This window comes from Hakea prostrata, chromosome 9, assembly GCF_041222555.1.
Source record: "Hakea prostrata isolate BN-2017 chromosome 9, UWA_Hpros_2, whole genome shotgun sequence".
In the NCBI taxonomy this organism is placed as follows: Eukaryota; Viridiplantae; Streptophyta; class Magnoliopsida; order Proteales; family Proteaceae; genus Hakea; species Hakea prostrata.
The window spans coordinates 18799407-18819381 of NC_142608.1; the positions used below are offsets into that span (position 1 = coordinate 18799407).

At 40.4% G+C, this 19975-nt stretch overlaps 2 pseudogenes across 1 annotated transcript; one reads left to right on the forward strand and one right to left on the reverse strand.

The window, feature by feature from the left end:
• Positions 1-1354: 1354 nt before the first annotated feature.
• LOC149004924 (transcription factor MYB75 pseudogene) lies at positions 1355-3289 on the forward strand (annotated as a pseudogene). The gene is made up of 3 exons (XR_016169942.1): positions 1355-1472; positions 1640-1769; positions 2758-3289. The product of XR_016169942.1 is annotated as a transcription factor MYB75 pseudogene (transcript).
• A 12609-nt stretch (positions 3290-15898) lies between these two features.
• Positions 15899-18763, reverse strand: LOC149004925 (25S ribosomal RNA; annotated as a pseudogene).
• Positions 18764-19975: the final 1212 nt, after the last annotated feature.

Sequence of the window (19975 nt, forward strand, 5' to 3'; positions counted from 1 at the left end):
ATTTGGTGACGGTTCTTTATAAACCATCAGTGAATATACTTTATTCAAAAACCGAAATATTTATTTGGCGACGATTACAAAAAACAGTCGGGAAAACTTCATATATGGTGACGCTTGCAAAAAGAAGCGTAGCCAAAAGTGTGTTTTTTTGTAGTGAGTGTTTGATCAGCTGTAAGACTCCTAACAGCTGTGCAATTCTTGGAAGCAGCCCTAATCGCATAAGCTTGAGATGGAATGACAGCCAGGGTTTTGGTTGATTTTCCAAAAATATTTTTTGACATGATCCCTAGATTTGATTTATTTGTTCCTAGTTCTTAAATATTGGAATGCTTAAAACCAGGCTAATTCAATTAATTTCATTTTCATTTTCCAAACATTGACTGGTAGTTTGATTAACCATGTCCTCCAAGTGATTGTAGCTGGAGTTACTGGTGCTTTTTTAATACTAGAAATGTAATGCCGTCCGTCAGGGTCGAACCCAAGACCTCTCCACTGAGGAAGTATGGGTCTTTACCATTGAACCAACCCTGCATTGGCTTGTAGCCGGAGTTAGATCCTCCCCATCTAGGCAAACTATCTCCCCATCGTCCATGTGTCAAGCCTTATCGGATTGTGAGTGGATGTAGGGATCTCCACTGAAAACGGTTCTCAGGTGTGGCTGGAATGTATCCACGTTTAAGAAACTTTTAATTCATTTTTTCTTTCATTTTTTTTCTTTTGAGTGGGTGGGGGACTTAGATGAAGCTTTCAGTCACTTTAGAAGAAAGAACGCCTGGGGTTTTAGTTTATTTTATCTGAAGTCTGAGAGACGTTGATTGTACAACTTTGTCAAAGTTTCATTTATGCCGCTATCAATTTTTTTACCGCAAAAGAAAAAGGAAAATTTTATTATCAATCTGAGGACACAGCTAGACCTATTTAGGCTTTGCTTGGGTGCAGTTGCAGACAACGGCTGGATGAGTAGTCGTACAACCATCCAACATCTAAGCCATTGAATTAAATGGTTCGGATTAAGGTGAGAGTACAACTTCCCATTCAGCCATTGATTGCACATGCAACCACTGCACTGACGCAAAAGCGACCTATCAGTGCAACAAGAAGTTGTACGGTTTTGACTCTCGCATGTGGTGCACTTTTGTTTCAGTGCAGCGGCTGCACCTACAGCCAACGGGTGGATGGGCAATTGTACTCACCTTAATTCGAGCCATTTAATTCGCATTATCCTACGTATGGACCCGACCATCCCTCCTCTTAAAAAAGGAATAAAAAAATCTACTCTCTCTCGTCTATAAATAAGGTACGTACGTCGTTTAGAGTCACGGGCTAGTTAGTAAGTAAATAACAGTTTGTGGTGATGGAACAATTTTTTGGTGTACGAAAAGGAGCTTGGACTGTAGAAGAAGATAACCTTCTACGCCAATGCATAGAGAAATATGGAGAAGGAAAAAGGAGCAAAGTTCCCCTTAGAGCAGGTTCTGAGTACTCCAGTTAGATTTGTTTTTTTCTTTGTTTTCCTTTCTAGACAACTAAAGAGAGAGATAGGAGTGGGAGCGTTGAGGAGAAAGTGATGACAGTTTTCTTTTATTTTCTAGACAAAGAGAGAGATAAGGTACTAAATGATGGAAGTCTTTCTTTTCAGGGCTGAGAAGATGCCGAAAGAGCTGCAGGTTGAGATGGTTAAATTATCTCAAACCTAGTATAAAGAGAGGAGAGTTCACGCACGATGAAGTTGACCTCCTCCTCCGGCTTCACAGGCTCTTAGGCAACAGGCAAGTGCAACCTTTTAAATGCAACTTTTGATGCTTCATGCGCAAAATGATAGAATGCCTCAACCAAAGAATGCTTAGGTTTGATGTGCTGTTATATAGGAGAGATGATAATATGAAAATTATCCCACACGACATGGGTTATTCTAGGATTCTATTCACACGTTAATTGAGAAACCAATGCAAAAGGAATTGACGAGTACAGCCGTTTAGGAATATAGCAAAGGAAAGAAGAAAAGAGTCTGAACTTGGGCTAGATGTCATACAACCAGATGTATTCTTCACACTTTTGTTAAATGGAAGATCGAGATCGAAATCTCAATCGTTCGCAGCACAGTGCTGCACATTAATTATGCAGCATTGAAGCCGTTCTCCCATTGACTCTCATTTTTTTGAGTATTTCCCTCGACTTCAAGTCCTTCTCTTCCTTCCATTTCTCTAGTACTGCTACTTTTTCACCTTCTTCCTTCTTAACTCACAATTGCAGCAATTCATAGAAGCTGGTCATTTTTATTCTCTAGAAATTAAAACATAGAATAAAAAAATCTCATAAAATTGTCTAAACAGGAATCTTATCTCTTAAAATTGGAAATTAAAGGCTCTCTCTCACTTTTCCTTGTTCTTTGGAATAGATAAACCCTAATAACTATGAAGTCTTTTAATTCTGCACTTCTTCAGAAGAGAGAAAATTAGAATTTTATGAACAACAGCAATGGATAAGATAACGGCTGAGAACATCTCTTTCATTTTGTACCTAATAACACCAAACAATGTTTTGAATTCTATAGTTTTGAAGATATGGAAGACAAAAACTGAATGGAAAATATGTTGGGTGTAAAATTTGTTAATAATTTACATCATCCTTGCCAACCTTGTGGATTCTGAATGGCTTTTGCTTTGGTCGGGCCAAACTTGCATTCTGAGTCAGGTTACCATCAAAAGTTTAGTCCATTCTATTGTGTAATGATTTTTTGTCACCTTGTATATGTAGATGGTCCATAATTGCTGGCAGACTTCCAGGAAGAACAGCTAATGATATAAATTTTTTTTGGAACACTCGCTTCATCAGAAAGAAAACTGACATTACTACTTTGAAACTGGAAGAGGAGAAACCCAGAAGTCCAGCGAGCAAGAAACATGAAATCATAAGGCCTCGCTCGTGGACCTTCCCTAAAAGTTCTCCCTGGCTATTGGGAAGATTATCTACTTCTACCACTCTTGACTTACCACCTATCAATGGAGATTCAAGAGAAATGATGGGCATGACTATTCTCTCTTCTAGTCTTCAACGCTCCACTAGGCTAGAACAATCAATAAGTAACTCTTTCGATAAAGAACTGGAGAAAGGCAAGTTAGGCTATATAAGTGAATGTGTTGAAGATTTGCAGTCAGTGATACATGTTGGAAATGATGCTTCTTTGGAAGAAGATAGCATAGGTTGTAATGATGACTTCCCTCGCCAATGGACCTTCCCCAAGTTCTCCTTTGCTGTTGGGAAGATTACCTACTTCTACCACTCTTGACTTACTGGTTAGCAATGGAGATTCAAGAGAAGTTACAGGCATGACTATTCTCTCTTCTAGTCTTCAAGGGTCCACTAGACTGGAGCAGGAAAGCCACTCCTTTGATAAAGAACTGGAGAAAGGCAAGTCAGGATATACAAGTGAACATGTTGAAAATTTGCAGCTGGTGATACAGGTTGGAAACGATGATTCTCTAGAAGAAGATAGCGTAGGCTGTAATGAAGATTTCCTTTTAGATTTTAACTTTTGGAATACGCTAGAAATTGATGAATTCCTTTGATGATGCTTTAAAAGGAAGAAACAAAGAAAGCTGGCATTCATGATTTACATTCTATCAAGCAATTGAACTACCATTTGGAATATTAATTTCCATACATGGACTTATTCTGATTATATCGACTGAGCAAAAGATAATTTATATAAAAAAAAAATGAATAAAACTTCAGCTCAGCTACACAAACACTCTCCTCCTTCCAACTTAGGCATGGTCATCAACAGGGTTTTCACATCCTCTACAATTCATTTTCCTTAAATTCCCTATAATTAATAGATAAGATTGTGAGCAATTTATTATCCGATGGTCACAATTAAAACCTAGTCAGAAAATACCTCTAATCATCCCTTAAAATTTCTCCCAACTCAGGCCACCATTGCCAAACCCAAAGCAACTTTGATAGTGCGGTTCCAATCAAGGTCTATTCTTATGTCAACACGAGTATGCCCTTGATATTTTGAGTGATCCTAATTACATTGGTGCCCATCCTACTAACACACCTATGGAACAAATTTTGCAGTTATCTCCTAATGATGGTGCCCTATTGTTGGACTCTTCTATATCTCGACGCCTTGTTGGCATCTGATTTACGTCATGGTTACACATCCTGACATCGCTCGCATGGAACACATTGAGACTGATTGTCAACTGGTTTGTTAATGGCAACAACAAAACCTTATCAATCCATGCAAAATCTCCTCCAAGGATCAACTTGCTCATCTATTTACTAAAGTGCTGTAGTTCCATTACTTACTTCCCAAGTAGGGCTTTTGAAATCTTCATGCTCCAACTTGAGGGGGACTAGTATACTATTATCCACCAAGATTCTCCACATCATCAATTATCCACTAAGATCTCCCACATCAGCATTCTCATCACATTATCCCTCCCACCTCGTTTTCCCATATCTACCAAGCTTCTCCAGTCATCATCTTCATCATATTGTTATCCTCCTACTTCATCCTTCTTATCTTGTATTATTTTGTATTATACAGTAAATCCTTTTTTTTTTTTCACTTTCCTAACTAGTTAGGTTTGGGTGTCCATTATTCTGTGGGTTTGCAAGCAGGGGATAATGAAAACTTTGGCTTTACTAAGAAAGATCTTTAAAATTATCTGAATGCCCAAATGCCAACGTGATTTGGTATATGGTGATGCTAGGAGTTTGATGCTTTATTTTGACAATCAACGTAACTAAACCTTGCTTTTATGTATTTCTTACAGATTGACATTGAAGACAAGTTGACAAATATATTTGAGCTGATTGAGAGATGCAATATAGTTATCAACTATTTGGTGATGTAGTTATTTTTTATACAACTTTCTGCACAAATAGGGAAAATAGGCCATTGGCTGTGTTTGTGGGGTTTAAACATTATACGACTGCAATTATCTTTGGAGGTGCTTTGCTTTATGATGAGACCGTGAAGTCATTTAAATGGTTATTTGAAATATTGTTTAGAATTAATGGTGAAAAGAAACTAAAGAGAATTTTTACTGATTAAGATACTACAATGGCAAGGGCAATAACGAAAGTTTCACCTAATACACACCATGCATTGTGCACTTGGCATCTTTGACAAAATGCAAAGAAACACCATGGATATTTGCTTTATGAAGGGTTATAATTCTCCAAAATTTGCAAAAATGCATCTGGAGTTATATAGAAGTTGAGGAATTTGAAATTGTTTGGAGGAATTTAAGAGAGAATTATGGGGTTCAAAACATTGGTTGGCTAGATCGAACATCTGAAATAAGAGAAAAATGGGCTTGTTATTATATGAAAAATTGTTTCACAATAGGTGTGAGGAGCACACAAATGGATGAAAGTTTGAATGTTAATTTCAAACAATGTCAAAGATGCAGAGTTGATCTTCTACAATTTGTTTAGTTGTTTGAACTTCTAGTTGAAAAGCAGTATTCTACTTCTATTCTTGCTCTTCAATGTGACTAGGGTGTGGAATATCACACTCGTTCAAAAATGTCATGTTAGCATTGCCACATCAGCTTCCATTAGTTTTATGATAACAAACATGAATTACTCATGGCTATAATGAGTTGTGTTTGTCTAGTTCAATATGACAACAAGTGGACCAAATCCAATTCAATACTGAATGCCTAGGCCCAAGACCAAGCCAAGATGGACATGAAGTCTAATTCAAGATGAGCATGAAAAATGGAGTATAATAAGACTCAAAAACATCAATGATCATCAACTCAAGCTCAAGTAAGAAGACTTAGCAAATTAGGACTTAAGTCACTTCATGTTCATTCATATGTAATTGCACTCAATTATACACATATCATGTAATTAGACTGATTTAGGACATGTTAGGAGAATGTATGAGGCTTAGGGTTGGCTAGAAATTCCTAAAAATCCAATCAAGTCCCTGAATGCGCATTACTGTGCACTCTGTGCTGCAGACAGATGTCCATCTAAGGCAGATGGTCGTCCATTTGGTCATAGATTGCCAGACAGACATCCGTCTTGATTGAAGTTTCACAGGAATTTTTATCTGTTGCGAGGTTGGGCTAAACAATTGAATGCTATCTATATAAGCCCAACCGACCCCATTTGAGAGTCTTGAACCTTGCAAATTGATCAACTACTCCCCAAGTACTCTCAAGCTCTCAAATTACAAGAAATCAACTGTGTTTTGCCTTTCATCCTCACTCAACCTTGAAGAACATACCAAGGTGTTAAACAAGCTTGTGGAAGTAAAGCTTGACGTGATTGAAGGTGTTGGTGGTGCATTCATTTTCATTTGAGCATACACTCTCATTGCATCACACTCCCACAAGAGGTAAAGTGTCACACCTCTTGTTAGGTAACATTCTTCTATTGTATTTGTTCAATTTTAGTTTAGGTACATTAGAATTGATTTTAAGTGTTTTTGCCTGTGAACAAAGATTGAAGAGGGTGCTCTTGCCCTAAGATAAACAAAGATTGTAAAGGGTGCTTAACAAATATTGTAAGGATTTGATTCTCTACCTATCGTATTGAAAGAAAATCACTAGTGGAAATCTCTCTTGAGCCAAGAGGGAGTGGATGTAGATTTGTAAAGTCAAACTACTATAAATTCTTGTGTTGTTATTGTTTGCTATTATTTAATTTTATTTGAAATTTCAATTTATCTTGAATTTGCAATCAAACCCGAAAATTGGGCAATTTCACTAGTTGCAACATATTCACCCACCTCTAGGTTGCACCAACAACACTTTTTCTAAACTTCTTGACACTTGTGGCATTCAACAACATTTATCTTGTCCTTATACAGCTGAACAAGATGATAAAGTTGAATGTAAATATCATTAGGTTGTTGAAATGGGTTTATCCTTGTTTTCTCATTCAGGTATGCCTATGAGGTTTTGGGTGATGCTTTCTCCACTACAATTTTTATTCTTAATAGGCTACCTTCTGCTCCTTTGCAATATGACTCTCCATTTTATAGGTTGTTCCACGGGCATTCTGATTACACTTTTCTCAAAACTTTTGGTTGTTGTTGTTATCCTCTATTATGACCTTATGATAAACACAATTGGATTTTCGTTCCACTCCTAGTGTTTTCATTGGTTATAGCATACATCATCATGGTTTTCGATATCTAAATGTTCATACTGGCAAAGTGTATCTCTCACCATGTTGTTTTTGATGAGACACTTTTTCCCTTTCGGTCTACATCTTTGGCTATTGCTTCTTTATCGTCATCCCTTTCTGCCTTCCCTTTGTTACTCACTACAGCAGGTGCCTCCATGATTACTGATGTTCCAAAGCCAATTCTGGATTTTGAAGCTGCTGGAAGACATGTTGATGGAGCTGTTGCCACTGTTAGCACCGGTTCCCCTATTAATGTTGATGCTGGGAATTTTCTTTCTATACCTACTTTTCATTTTCATAGTCATTTTGGTACTGTATCTAATTTGGACAATGGACTTTTGGCTGCAATGCCTATTGTTAATTCTACTAATGAGGCTTCTAATACAACTTCTGTGGATGGGCCTCCTACCACTGTTTTGCATAGGTAGCTTACTGTGCCTAATTCGAATGGGTGGGTTGCATGTTGTAATGTTGATAATGGGTTGAGTGAGGTACCTTCTGTGAATGTTATAATGGGCTGCAACTAGCCAATGTTGATAATTCAAATGGGTTGCGTATTGCTAATGGGCAGAATGTCACTATTGGGTAAAATGTTGAAAATGGAATGGAAGTTCTTGCTGAGCTGAATGTTGCTAGTGAGAGTATTGGGCTTTCTCCTACAAGTCTAATTGTGCACCTTCAACTCAAATTTTGACTCACTCAAATGGGCTGCACTCTTCTTACTAGGTTGTCAGAAAATGGGTCTAGACCATTTTTAGGTGGGGTTTGTTGATCAACAGATTAGCGTTGTGATTGATTGTTCTCATTCCTGTCCTTCAACTCCTATGGCTGACCAAACAAGTGGATCATTGGTCTAAACAGTGGGTCCTTTGATTAAAACACATCCCATGATCACAAGGTCACAAGACGGTACTCATACTACTAAGCTTCCGAAGAGTTTCTTTGCAACTCGATACCCACTTCCTCTTGCTTCAGTTTCAGTTGGACAGTCATATATTGAGACCACCGATTATAGTCAGGCCTCAAAATTTCCCATATGGCGTCAAGCAATGGACAGAGTTTAATGCTGTTTTTGCTAACAAAACTTGGGTTCTTACACCTCCACCCTCAAATAGAGAAATTATTGGATGCAAGTGGTTATTTCATATCAAGAGAAAATCCAACGGGACTATTGAGCATCAAAAAGTGTAGCTGCTAAGGGATATATACAAGAACATGGGTTAGATTATGATGAGGCCTTTGGTCCCGTTGTCAAACCCACAACAATAAGGATTTTTCTCACCGTAGCTGTTTCCCGACAATGGCATGTTCGCCATCTTGATGTCAACAATGTTTTTCTCATTAATGGTACTCTTATTGGGATGTTTAAATGCAACTTCCCCTATGTTACGTTGATTCTCTTTTTCTGTTACTTGTTTGTAAGTTACAACGATCCTTATATGGGCTTAAGCAAAGCACCTCGAGCAAAGTTTTGTCATCTTAGTTTTTATCTTGTTACACTTGGCTTTGAGGGATCCAAGACGGACTCCTCACTTTTTAGTCATCATCATTTAATCAAGCACCGTTACATGTTTATACATGTTGATGACATCTTGGTCATGGGACCTTCTTACACATGCCATTGATTGTTTATTACACTCTTTTTCCTCAAAGTTTGCACTAAAGAATTTGGGTCTTGCTCGGTTTTTCTTGGGAATTGAGTTGATCCCTATGCCTTTTGGGATTCTTCTTTTGCAATAGAAGTACTTCTATAGTCTCTTGAACAAGTTAGGTTTGACTAATGTTAAACCCATATCCACCTCTTTGATTCCCACACATAAGTTGTCTTGCACTAGTAGCAAACCTTTGTTGGACGCTACACTGTATTGTAGCTTGGTCGGTTTGGTGGCTTGCAATATGTCACAATTACTCGGCTTGACTTGGCATTTTTTGTGAATAAATTGTGTCAGTTTCTATCTTCTCCTACTAAGGAATATTGGGTTGCTTTGAAGAGACTACTTTTGTATCTCAAAGGGACCATTTTGTATGGGTTGCACATTACTCCATCATCCACCTTATCTCTTGAGGCTTACTATGATGCAGAATGGGCAAGTTGTCCTGATGATTGTACGTCTTAGGGTAGCTATCTTATCTGCTTGGGTTGATCTCTTGGCAATCCCGAAAGCAGCCAACAGTAGGCCCTTCTAGTATAGAGAGCGAATATCGTGCTCTTGCTCTTGCCACTACTAAGTTGACCTGGGTATAGTCACTTTTGACTGAGTTAGGTGTTGTTGGGAAATGCCATGTCAGCATTGCCACATCAGCCTCTATTAGTTTTGATGATAACAAAAATGAAGTACTAATGTCTATATTAGGTTATGATTGTCCAGTTCAATATGAAAGCAAGTGGACCTAATCTAACTTACTGGACCCAACTCACCGGATGTTCAAAGCAAAGTCAAGACAAGCCAAGCTTGAACAAGAAGTCTAAGTCAAAATGAGCAAGAAGATAAAAGCATAAGAGATTCAAGAATATCAAGCCAAGTTCAAGCAAGAAGACTTAGGACACTCCCATGCACACCCATATGTAATTGCACTTAATTACGCACATATCATGTCATTAGACTGACCTTAAACATGTTAAGAGAGTGTATGAGGCTTAAGGTTGGCTAGAAATCTCTAACCCCCCCCCCCGAAGTCCCTATGTTTGGCTTTACTGTGCTTCTATGCTACAGACGGACGTCTGTCTATCTGGTCACAGAAGGCAAAACGGTCATCCGTCTAGTTACAGTAGCATAGAGAGAAATTTTGTTTGACCAGACGTAATTCTATCTGGTTAAAATAAAGCCTAACAACTATAATTTAACAGATACTTCTTAGACGGAGCTCCGTTTGAATCAGACAGATGACTGAAATTTCATAGAAATTTCTATCTGTTGGGAGGTTGGGCCAAGCAATTGAGTGCTATCTTTAGAAGCCCAATCAACCCCATTAGAGCTTTTAACTTGTTATTGATCTATTACTCCCCTACAACTCTCAAGCTCTCAAATTGTAAGAATCACTTGTTATTTGCCTTCCATCATCACTCAACCTTGAAGAACATACCAAGGTGTCTAAGCAAGCTCATTGGAGCGAAGCTTCAGGTGATTTAAGGCTATTGGTGTCTCATTGGTGGTGCATTCATTTTCATTTGAGAATTCATTCTCATTGCATCACACTCACACAAGGGGTAAAATGTCACACCCTTAGGTAACATCCTTCATCTTGTATTGTGCTTGTTCAATTTTGGTTTAGGTTGATCAGAATTGATTAAGGGTGCTATTGCCCTAGGATAAACAAAGATTGTAAAGGGTACTCTTGCCATATCTAGAACAAAGATTATAAAGGGTGCTCTTTTCCTATTGAACATATATTGTAAGGGTTTAATCTCTACCCATCGTATTGAAAGAGAATCACTAGTGGAATACTCTCTTAAGACCAAGATAGGAGTGGATGTAGACTTGTAAAGTTGAACCAATATAAAATCATTTGTCTTGTGGTTGATTGTAATTTCTTAATTTCATTTAAAGTTACTATTTATCTTATACTTGCAATTAAACCAAAAAATTAAGCAAATCCTCTAGTTGCAACCTATTCACCCCACTCTAGGTTGCTTTAACATGTATTCTCTTATCATCTCCACCTATTCTTTGGTGTGACAATGTTGGTGCTACCTATTTGCCTGCAAACCAGCCTTTCATGCACATATGAAACATATAGAGATTGATTCTCATTTTGTGTGCGACAAAGTGGCTTAGAAGGAGTTACTAGTTCATTAAATCTCCACTTTTGATCAGCTAGTGGATATCCTCACCAAGAGTCTCTCCACACTCCGTTTTAGTTCCCCATGCTCCAAACTTAAGGTCCTTGCAAGTCCCTTTACTTTGAGGGAGGGTATTAGGGGGAGAGAGAGAGAGAGAGAGAGAGAGAGAGAGAGAGAGAGAGAGAGAGAGAGAGAGAGAGAGAGAGAGAGAGAAGAGAGAGAGAGAGAGAGAGAGAGAGAGAGAGAGAGAGAGAGAGAGAGAGAGAGAGAGAGAGAGAGAGAGAGAGAGATGTTACTATACTGGTATATATGTCTGATGGGCTTGAGTTGGGTTAAGGTGAATTGGATTGATTTCAAACTTCGGCGGAAGTTCTTAAATTTATACAGAGAAGCTTATTCCAAAGTCGACAAAAACATACAATATAGCTTCAGAAATGAAGGCAACCACTTTAAATTGTGCACACTGATTGCTATTCTTGAAGCACGGATAACAAGTTCGAGTATCAACAAGGAAGCAAACAAATCTATTTCTTTAAGATTGTTAGGATTTAGGGTTTAGACATAAGTGTTGCTTAAAGCACTGCACCCTCAATATCTAGTTGGAATACCTAGACTACTGCTTTTAGCTAGTATTTATAGAAAACATTAGGTTCAACAGTAATTGGACTCTCTCATAAGGCCCCTTACAACCTTGGATTGTAGCCAATCTGATGGGCAATATTAGAACATAAGTTGGGTATAACTCAAATACCTCAACCTGAACCACCTAATACATTTCCACTTCTAAAACTAACGCACCTTGTAAGATATGTGAAGGTGTTTCCAAAGCACCAAATCTGGCACATCTAGCATCTAGAACGAGATAACAATGTTGAAGTGCATTCCTGTTGCTAAGGCCGTAGCGAGTGCACGTTGCAAGAAGTGAATAACCTTGGGCACTGTCTTACAACTCTACACTGGTTTCCAAATAGTCTATGGAACCAACTGCCATTCATGTACACAAAAAGGTTGAATCTCTTAGTAGCCGCTTCTAATCATGCATGGTTGATAATTGGTGGATGGGTGGCATGTATGACTTGGAAATGTAGTGGTCTCTCAATATGAGTGATTTGAATTTCAAAATGATAATTTAGTGGATGGGGAATGTGGAAGAGTTAGAAATGAAGCAGGCTCTCAATATGAAGGATTTAAATTTCAAAATGTCAATTTGGCAGATGGGTTATGCATGGAAGGTGGACCATCCCTAGTAGTTGGTGATGATCATGAGTTGGTAGTGGATTCATAATATGTAGGGCTGCAACAAATCAAACAGTTGAGTCTAGGCAAGGGGGTTAACCATCAACCCAAACAGACGGTTATGGTTAGGTCTTGTGAAGTTGCTCCTACACTCTCAAGTTTGGTTCTCGTCTAAGAAGAGTTCCGGTGAGTCATGCATTGAAGAGAGGAGGCCATGACACTTCTAGCCAAGGGGGTTGGGGTTGAGGGTATGCCCAATAGTAGGTTGATTTTGAGAAGAGTACAATATCAGGGAGGGTGCAATGTGATATTGTTGATAGTTGTTTGACAACGACTCAAGAGGAGTTGGTGAATGTGGACAATGCAATACTCAATTTGTAGTTTTGCAGGATGCTATGAAAAAATTAAGATTTTGTTTTAGTAGATGCTATGCAAAATTCAAGGATTTCATTTTGGATAGGAGACCTGATTTCTATTTTTTTTGGGAGGTTTTATGTTTTGATATGTAACCTCTACTGTTGGCCTTAAAATAAATAATATGTTGTATAGTATTAGAGGAAAGTTATACATTGGTTGAAAGCCATGGGCTAATATCCAAAGTAGTAAACCAGATACCAACTACAGGCCAAGCAGCTAGGAAGAAATGTAAATAACAAGAATTTTTGAAACTAGCATATGGGAAGATCAATCAGCCAAAATAACCATGAGCAGCTATGATATTATAAGTTTCTTCCTCTTGGCCGAATCTGTAACCTTCATTAGCAAATACATTTTCAGTGGTTTCCCTTTTCTTTTCTATTACAATTTCTTGATTATTATATGATGATTTATTCACTTTCCATATAAATAGAAAGGGATAGACTAGAAACGAAATCTCTTATGTCAATGACACCAAATGGATATTAAACAAATGGAATTGGGACATGGATGAAATGTAATGAAATAGGGCCACTTTGAGGTTCCCTATGAAATGAGGCATGGAACGGAGCGACTACAAAGAAGTTCCGAGAGTTACAAAGGAAGCTTTGGGTTCATATTAGTCGTGGGTTGAGAATGGGAATTGAACTTGTTGGAAAATGTCATGTTAGCATTTCCACATCAGCCTTCATTAGTTTTGATGATAACAAACTAATGTCCATATCAAGTTCTGATTGTCTAGTATCAAAGCAAGTGGACCAAACCCAACTCATTGGACCAAACTTACCAGATGTCTAAAGTCAAGGCCAAGACCAAGTCAAGATGGTCATGAAGTCTAAGTCAAGATGAGCATGAAGAATGGAGTACAAGAAGACTCAAGAACATCAATGATCATCAACTCAATCTGAAGCAAGAAGACTTAGCAAATTAGGACTTAAGTCACTTCATGTACACTCATATGTAATTGCACTCAAGTATACACATATCATGTCATTAGATTGACCTAGGACATGTTAGAAAATGTATGAGGCTTAGGGTTGGTTAGAAATACCAAAAACCCAATCAAGTCCTTGTTTGCACCTAACTGCGCAATCTGTGCTTCAGATGGAAGTTCGTCTGGTCACAAAGAGCCAGACGGACGTCTGTCTAGTTTTGACTTAAGCCTCAATGGCTAGTTTTTTTAACTGTAACTTCCAGACGGAGCTCCGTCTGGAATGAAATCTGGACTAAAATTATGTATGTTTTCTATCTGTTGGAGATTGGGCTAAGGAACTCAAATGCCATCTATATAAGCCCAATTCACCCCATTTGAGAGGGTTGAACCTCACACTTGATCAGCTACCCCCAAGTAATCTCAAGCTCTCAAATCACAAGAAAGCAATTGTGCTTTGCCTCTCATCCTCACTCAACCTTGAAGAACATACCAAGGTGTTAAGTAAGCTTGTGGAAGTCAAGGTTGAGGTGATTGAAGGCGTTGGTGGTGCATTCATTTTACGATTGAGCATACAACTCTTATTGCATCACACTCACACAAAAGGTAAAGTGTCACACCTCTTGTTAGGTAACATCCTTCTCTTGTAATTGTTCAATTATAGTCTAGGTAGATTAGAATTGGTTTTGGGTGGTCTTGCCCGTTAACAAAGATTGTTTGGGTACTCTTGCCCATGAACAAAGATTGAAGAGGGTGCTCTTGCCCTAAGATAAACAAAGATTGTAAAGGGTTTGAACTCTACCCATTGTATTGAAAGAGAATCACTAGCGGAACATTCTCTTGAGGCCAAGAGAGGAGTGAACATAGACTTACAAAGTCGAACCACTATAAAACGCTTGTCTTGTGGTTGATTGTATTGTCTAATTTCATTTGAATTTTCAATTTACCTTGTATTTCCAATCAAATCGAAAAATTGGGACAATCCACTAGTTGCAACCGATTCACCACCCCTCCAGGTTGCACCAACAGAACTCTATGAGATCGAATCTCCCATTGTTCCTAAGTAGCTCAGTGGTACAGCGGTCGGCTGTTAACTGACTAGTCATAGGTTTGAATCCTACTTGGGGAGATTTGATTCATTCTAAATTAAATGAATTCAAAATGAAAGGGCTCATTTGACCATTAGGAGTAGGTAACTTGTTCCCTGTCTTTCCTTCTATTGCATCTATCTTATCGTATCCCATTTTGTTCTACGATATTTAAGAATCACTGTCAATACTTAGGTGTAGATCCCGGATAATCCTTTGTTCCATAGCCCTGGGGCTATTTACAACTAGCCAATTAAGAATTCTCCGATGTACTAGTACTAGCAGTGCATCAAAGATGCAATCATCGATTCTCCCGAGAGGCCACAATTACTGCGAGCAAACATATTAATGACGAGGAGCGCATTTTTGCTATGCTACTAATACTTGTACTGGGCTCTGCTATTCTGCCCCAGCCCGGCTAAGGAAGAGTTATGGGGAGTAAAACACAAAAATATGCTGATTTGGGTCGGGCATACTATATTTAATGATTCAAAAATAATAAATAATAATGCCATTCCATTTCAACAAAAGACCCACAGCTGAGTTCCATAGCTCTGGATCCACTATCCTGATCATGATTTTCCTATCCTCATAGGAAAAGGAAAGGTCCTTCCCCTTCCCTTTTGAGCTGATTGTGGGCGAGGAGGGATTTGAACCCCTGACACCGTGGTTCATAGCCACGTGCCCTAATCCTTTGAGCTACAGGCCCCACCTCGTCTCCACTGGATCTATTCCTAGGAGTACCCTAAAAAAGGAACCTTTCCTCTCCTCATCCGTTTCGGGTTAAGAAGATGTGAACGTGTCGATCTTATAGAGAGAAAGGCGTGTTCTGAGGTGCGAAGTGGGAGAGATCTAGATTTCTCTAAGGAGTTTTGAATAAGATGACCTTTTCATTTTTCATTTTTTTTCTTTTTCATATTGAATAAGTAATAAGAATGAGAGGTGTTAAGCTTTTTGTCATCCTGGCGTCGAGCTATTTTTCTGCAATACCTCCCCTACAGTATTGTCACCACAGTAGAGTTTAACCACCAAGTTTGGGATGGATTGGTGTGGTTCCTCTATGCCTAGGACACCAGAATATTGAACCATGAATGAAGAAAGGCATGAGAGAAAAGCAAATTGGCTAGTGATTGTGAGGCCCCAATTCTTTACTGGAGGGGACACCAAAGGCCTCTGCCCTTCCATCCCTTGGATGGATAGAGAGGGAGGGCAAAACTTTTGGTTTTTTCATGTTATGTTGTCAAAGAGTTGAACAATGAAAATAGATGGTGAGTGCCTGATCGAATTGATTGGGTCATGTAGGAACAAAGTTCAAGTCTATAGTTGGTCTGTTAGGATGCCTCAGCTGCATACATCACTACACTTCCACTTGACACCTATCTTAATGATAAATGGCTCGTCTTGCTGTGACCTTTTTTTGGATTCTCAAAACTTCTATCACTCCATCTTGCAAGGGTAGAGAACTCGTATCCGTCTCGGCTGTGCTACTGGAGGCTTTGGGGAAGTCATAATAGGAGAGCACTCATCTTGGGGTGGGCTTACTACTTAGATGCTTTTAGCAACCGCTCCACAGTTGGCTACCCAGCGTTTACCGTGGGCACGATAACTGGTACACTAGAGGTGCATCCTTCCCGATCCTCTTGTACTGGGGAAAGGTCCTCTCAATGCTCTAACGCCCACACCGAATATGGACCGAACTATCTCACAAGGTTCTGAACCCAGCTCATGTACCACTTTAGTGGGCCAACAACCCAACCCTTGGAACATACTACAGCCCCAAGTGGCAAAGAGTCGACATTGAGGTGCCAAACCTTCCTATCGATGTGAACTCTTAGGGAAGATCAGCATGTTATCCCTAGAGTAACTTTTATCCATTGTGCGATGGCCCTTCCACCCAGTACTGTCGGATTCCTAAGGCTGACTTTTGTCCTTGCTCGATGGGTGGGTCTTGTAGTCAAGCTCCCTTCTACCTTTGCACTCGAGGGCTAATATCCGTCTGGCTCAAGGAAACCTTTGCACGACTCCATTACCTTTTGGGAGGCCTACACCCCATAGAAACTATCTACCTAAGACTGTCCCTTGGCCCATAAGTCCATACACAAGGTTAGAATTCTAGCTCTTCCAGAGTTGTATCTCACTGATGGCTCGGCCCCCCCTGAAGGAGGCTTTCTTCGGCCTCCAACTAAGCTATGCAGGAAAGGCCCAAAGACAATCCTAGGGAACAGTAAAGCTTCATGGGGTCTTCCTATTCAAGTGCAAGTAGTCTGCATGTTCATAGACATGTCTATTTCACAAAGCCTCTCTCTGAGACAGTGCCCAGATCGTTACGCCTTTCATGTGGGTCAAAACTTACCTGACAAGGAATTTCGCTACATTAGGACTATTATAGTTATGGCCACCATTCACCGGGGCTTCGATCGTCAGCTCCCTTGTCATTAGGTCACCAACTTCATTGACCTTCCAACACTGGGTAGGCGTCAACCCCCATACATGGTCTTACGACTTTGTGGAGACTTGTGTTTTTTGTAAACAGTCGACCGGGAGTGGTCACTGTGAGGAGGCACCCCTTCTCCCAAAGTTACGAGGCAAATGCTATTTTGCCGAGTTCCTTAAAGAGAGTTGTCTCATGCCCCTAGGTATTCTCGACCTACCCACTTGTGTTAGTTTCGGGTACAGCTACCCTTTTGTTGAAGGTCGTTCGAGCTTTTCCTGGGAGTATGGCATTGGTTACTTCAGCGCCGTAGAGCCTAGTACTCGAACATTTTCTCTACCCCTTCTTACCCTAAAAAGGCTAGGTCACCTTGCGTCCTTGAACCGATAACCATCTTTCAGCTAACCTAGCGTCCTCCGTCCTCGGGACCAACAAGGGGTAGTACAGGAATATTCACCTGTTGTCCATGAACTACACCATTCGGCCTGATCATAGGCCCTGACTCACCCTCCATGGATGAACCTTGCAGAGGAACCCTTAGGTTTTCGTGGCATTAGATTCTCACCAATGTTTGCGTTACTCAAGCCGACATTCTTGCTTTCGCTTCGTCCACACCTGCTTGCGTGGGTGCTTCCCTCTAAGGCAGAATGCTCCCCTACTGATGCATTTTTACATCCCACAGCTTCGCAAATCGCTTATCCCCATTTATCTCTAGTGCAAGAGCGTTTCATTAGTGAGCTATTACACACTCTTTTAAGGGTAGCTGCTTCTAGGCAAACCTCTTGGCTGTCTTTGCACCCCTAGCTCCTTTATCATTGAGCGGTCATTGAGGGGCCTTAGCTGGTGATCCGAGCTGTTTCCCTCTCGACAATGAAGCTTATCCCCCATCGTCTCACTGGCCGACCTTGACCCCTTTTTTTTGGGGGTCATATCTAATATTTAGAGTTTGCCTTGATTTGGTATCGCTCTCATGGCCAGCACCAAAACAGTGCTTTACCCCTAGATGTCTAGTCAACTGTTGCGCCTCAACGCATTTCAGGGAGAACTAGCTAGCTCTAGGTTCGAGTGGCATTTCACCCCTAACCACAACTCTCCCGCTGATTCTTCAACATCAGTCGGTTCAGACCTTCACTTAGTTTCACCCAAGCTTCATGCTGGTCATGGATAGATCACCCAGGTTCGGGTCCATACTAGTGACAATTGCCCTATGAAGACTCGCTTTTTCTATGGCTCCAGTGGGTTCCCTTAACCAAGCCACTGCCTATGAGTCGCCGGCTCATTCTTTAACAGGCACGCGGTCAGAGCCCTATGCCCTCCTCCCACTACTTGGGAGCTTACAGTTTCATGTTCTATTTCACTCCTCAATGGGGGTTCTTCCACCCTTCCCTCACGGTACTACTTCGCAATCGGTCACCCATGAGTATTTAGCCTTGCAAGGTGGTCCTTGCTGATTCACATGGGATTCCACGTGCCCCATGCTACTCGGGTTAAAGCGTAAGCTAGTGATGCCTTCGGCTACTGGACTCTCGCCATCTAGGGTGCAGCCAAGGACTGACATGTCAACCTATGTCACCGTGTCAGTGCCTGGCTACACAGGTCGACATGTCGGGTTACTTTTGAGGGGTTAGATGAAAAATCGACCCCCTATTTCGAAGGGCATTCGGGGTCATTTTGGCCTGAAATTTCACATGGAGCCTAATTTCCCTAATTTGAGGCCAATAAACACATTGGGAGTGTTATTTTGACCTAAAACATCACCTAAACTGATGTTCTTAATCGACCCATGTCCGACTGTATGCAGGCGATAGCCCCGAAACTAGAAATCTGAAAAATCATAAACCAAATCACCTAAAGTCTACAATTCATTATACAAGTACATAGAATCATCCAATCATATAAAATCTCCAACTCTCAATTCCAAGTACTGTGCCAAGGTGGATTGAACTCCATTTGACTGTGTTGTCTCCAATGATCCCCCAACAAACTCACATACTGATCCCATCTCATATGATACTTATAGTGCTCTAGATAATCATCAATTGCAGCTCTATACCTGTCATCTTCCACCTCCAAGAGAACTCCCATGTGAGGGAAGTGAGAATAGGGCCAAGGAAGGTGTTGCATGCCCGATGATGCTATTGATGGTGCCAATGACTGTGAAGTCATGGACTCCTCAATAGACATTGGTCTCCTTGAGAGACCATGGTCATAGAAAGTATAGCGACTATCACTTTTCGAGTGCCCATAATATGAAGTACTAGAGGGGATACTCATAGCCATACCATACTGTCCATGTGAAGGAGGGACACCATAAATACCGGTAGGCCAATAACCTGATGTGGAGCCTACGGACTCGTCCAAGCTCATGGACCCCATTGGTCCTATTAAGTTGCCCGCCAGATCGGAAGGATTAACATAAGAACCATAGGTTCCATAATTTTAAGAACCGTAAGATCCATGCGAGAGGGTGACATCATCATAACCTCCTCTGTGCTATTGTTGGTTCCCATGGCCCTTCCCCTTCTAGTGGTGGCTCGGCCTCGTATCAGGATATTCACGACCACGATGCTGATCACCACCATGATTATAATCCTGGGTAGCATGTGTGAAATGAGTCTCCCCAGTGTATCTGAGTGGGGGGCTGGGGGCTGCTGTGTCTCTAGGTAGAACATGCAAACACTTTTCAAGGCCTCCACCACCACCACCACCACCACCATCATTGTGAAACCCGACCCTAACCTTAACCCTTATACTCTTTGATTGTAGGTCCGAAGACCCGAAGTAGAAGTGAAAGTCAACTATGGGCCATATTGGTAGATGATATAGTGTTCGACTCCGAACCTATGGAGATTGAAGATGATGCCCCATACTTGAAGTCAGTGTTGGATATAGAGAAGAGACTGCACCTTGATGAAGAGAAGATTAGTTGA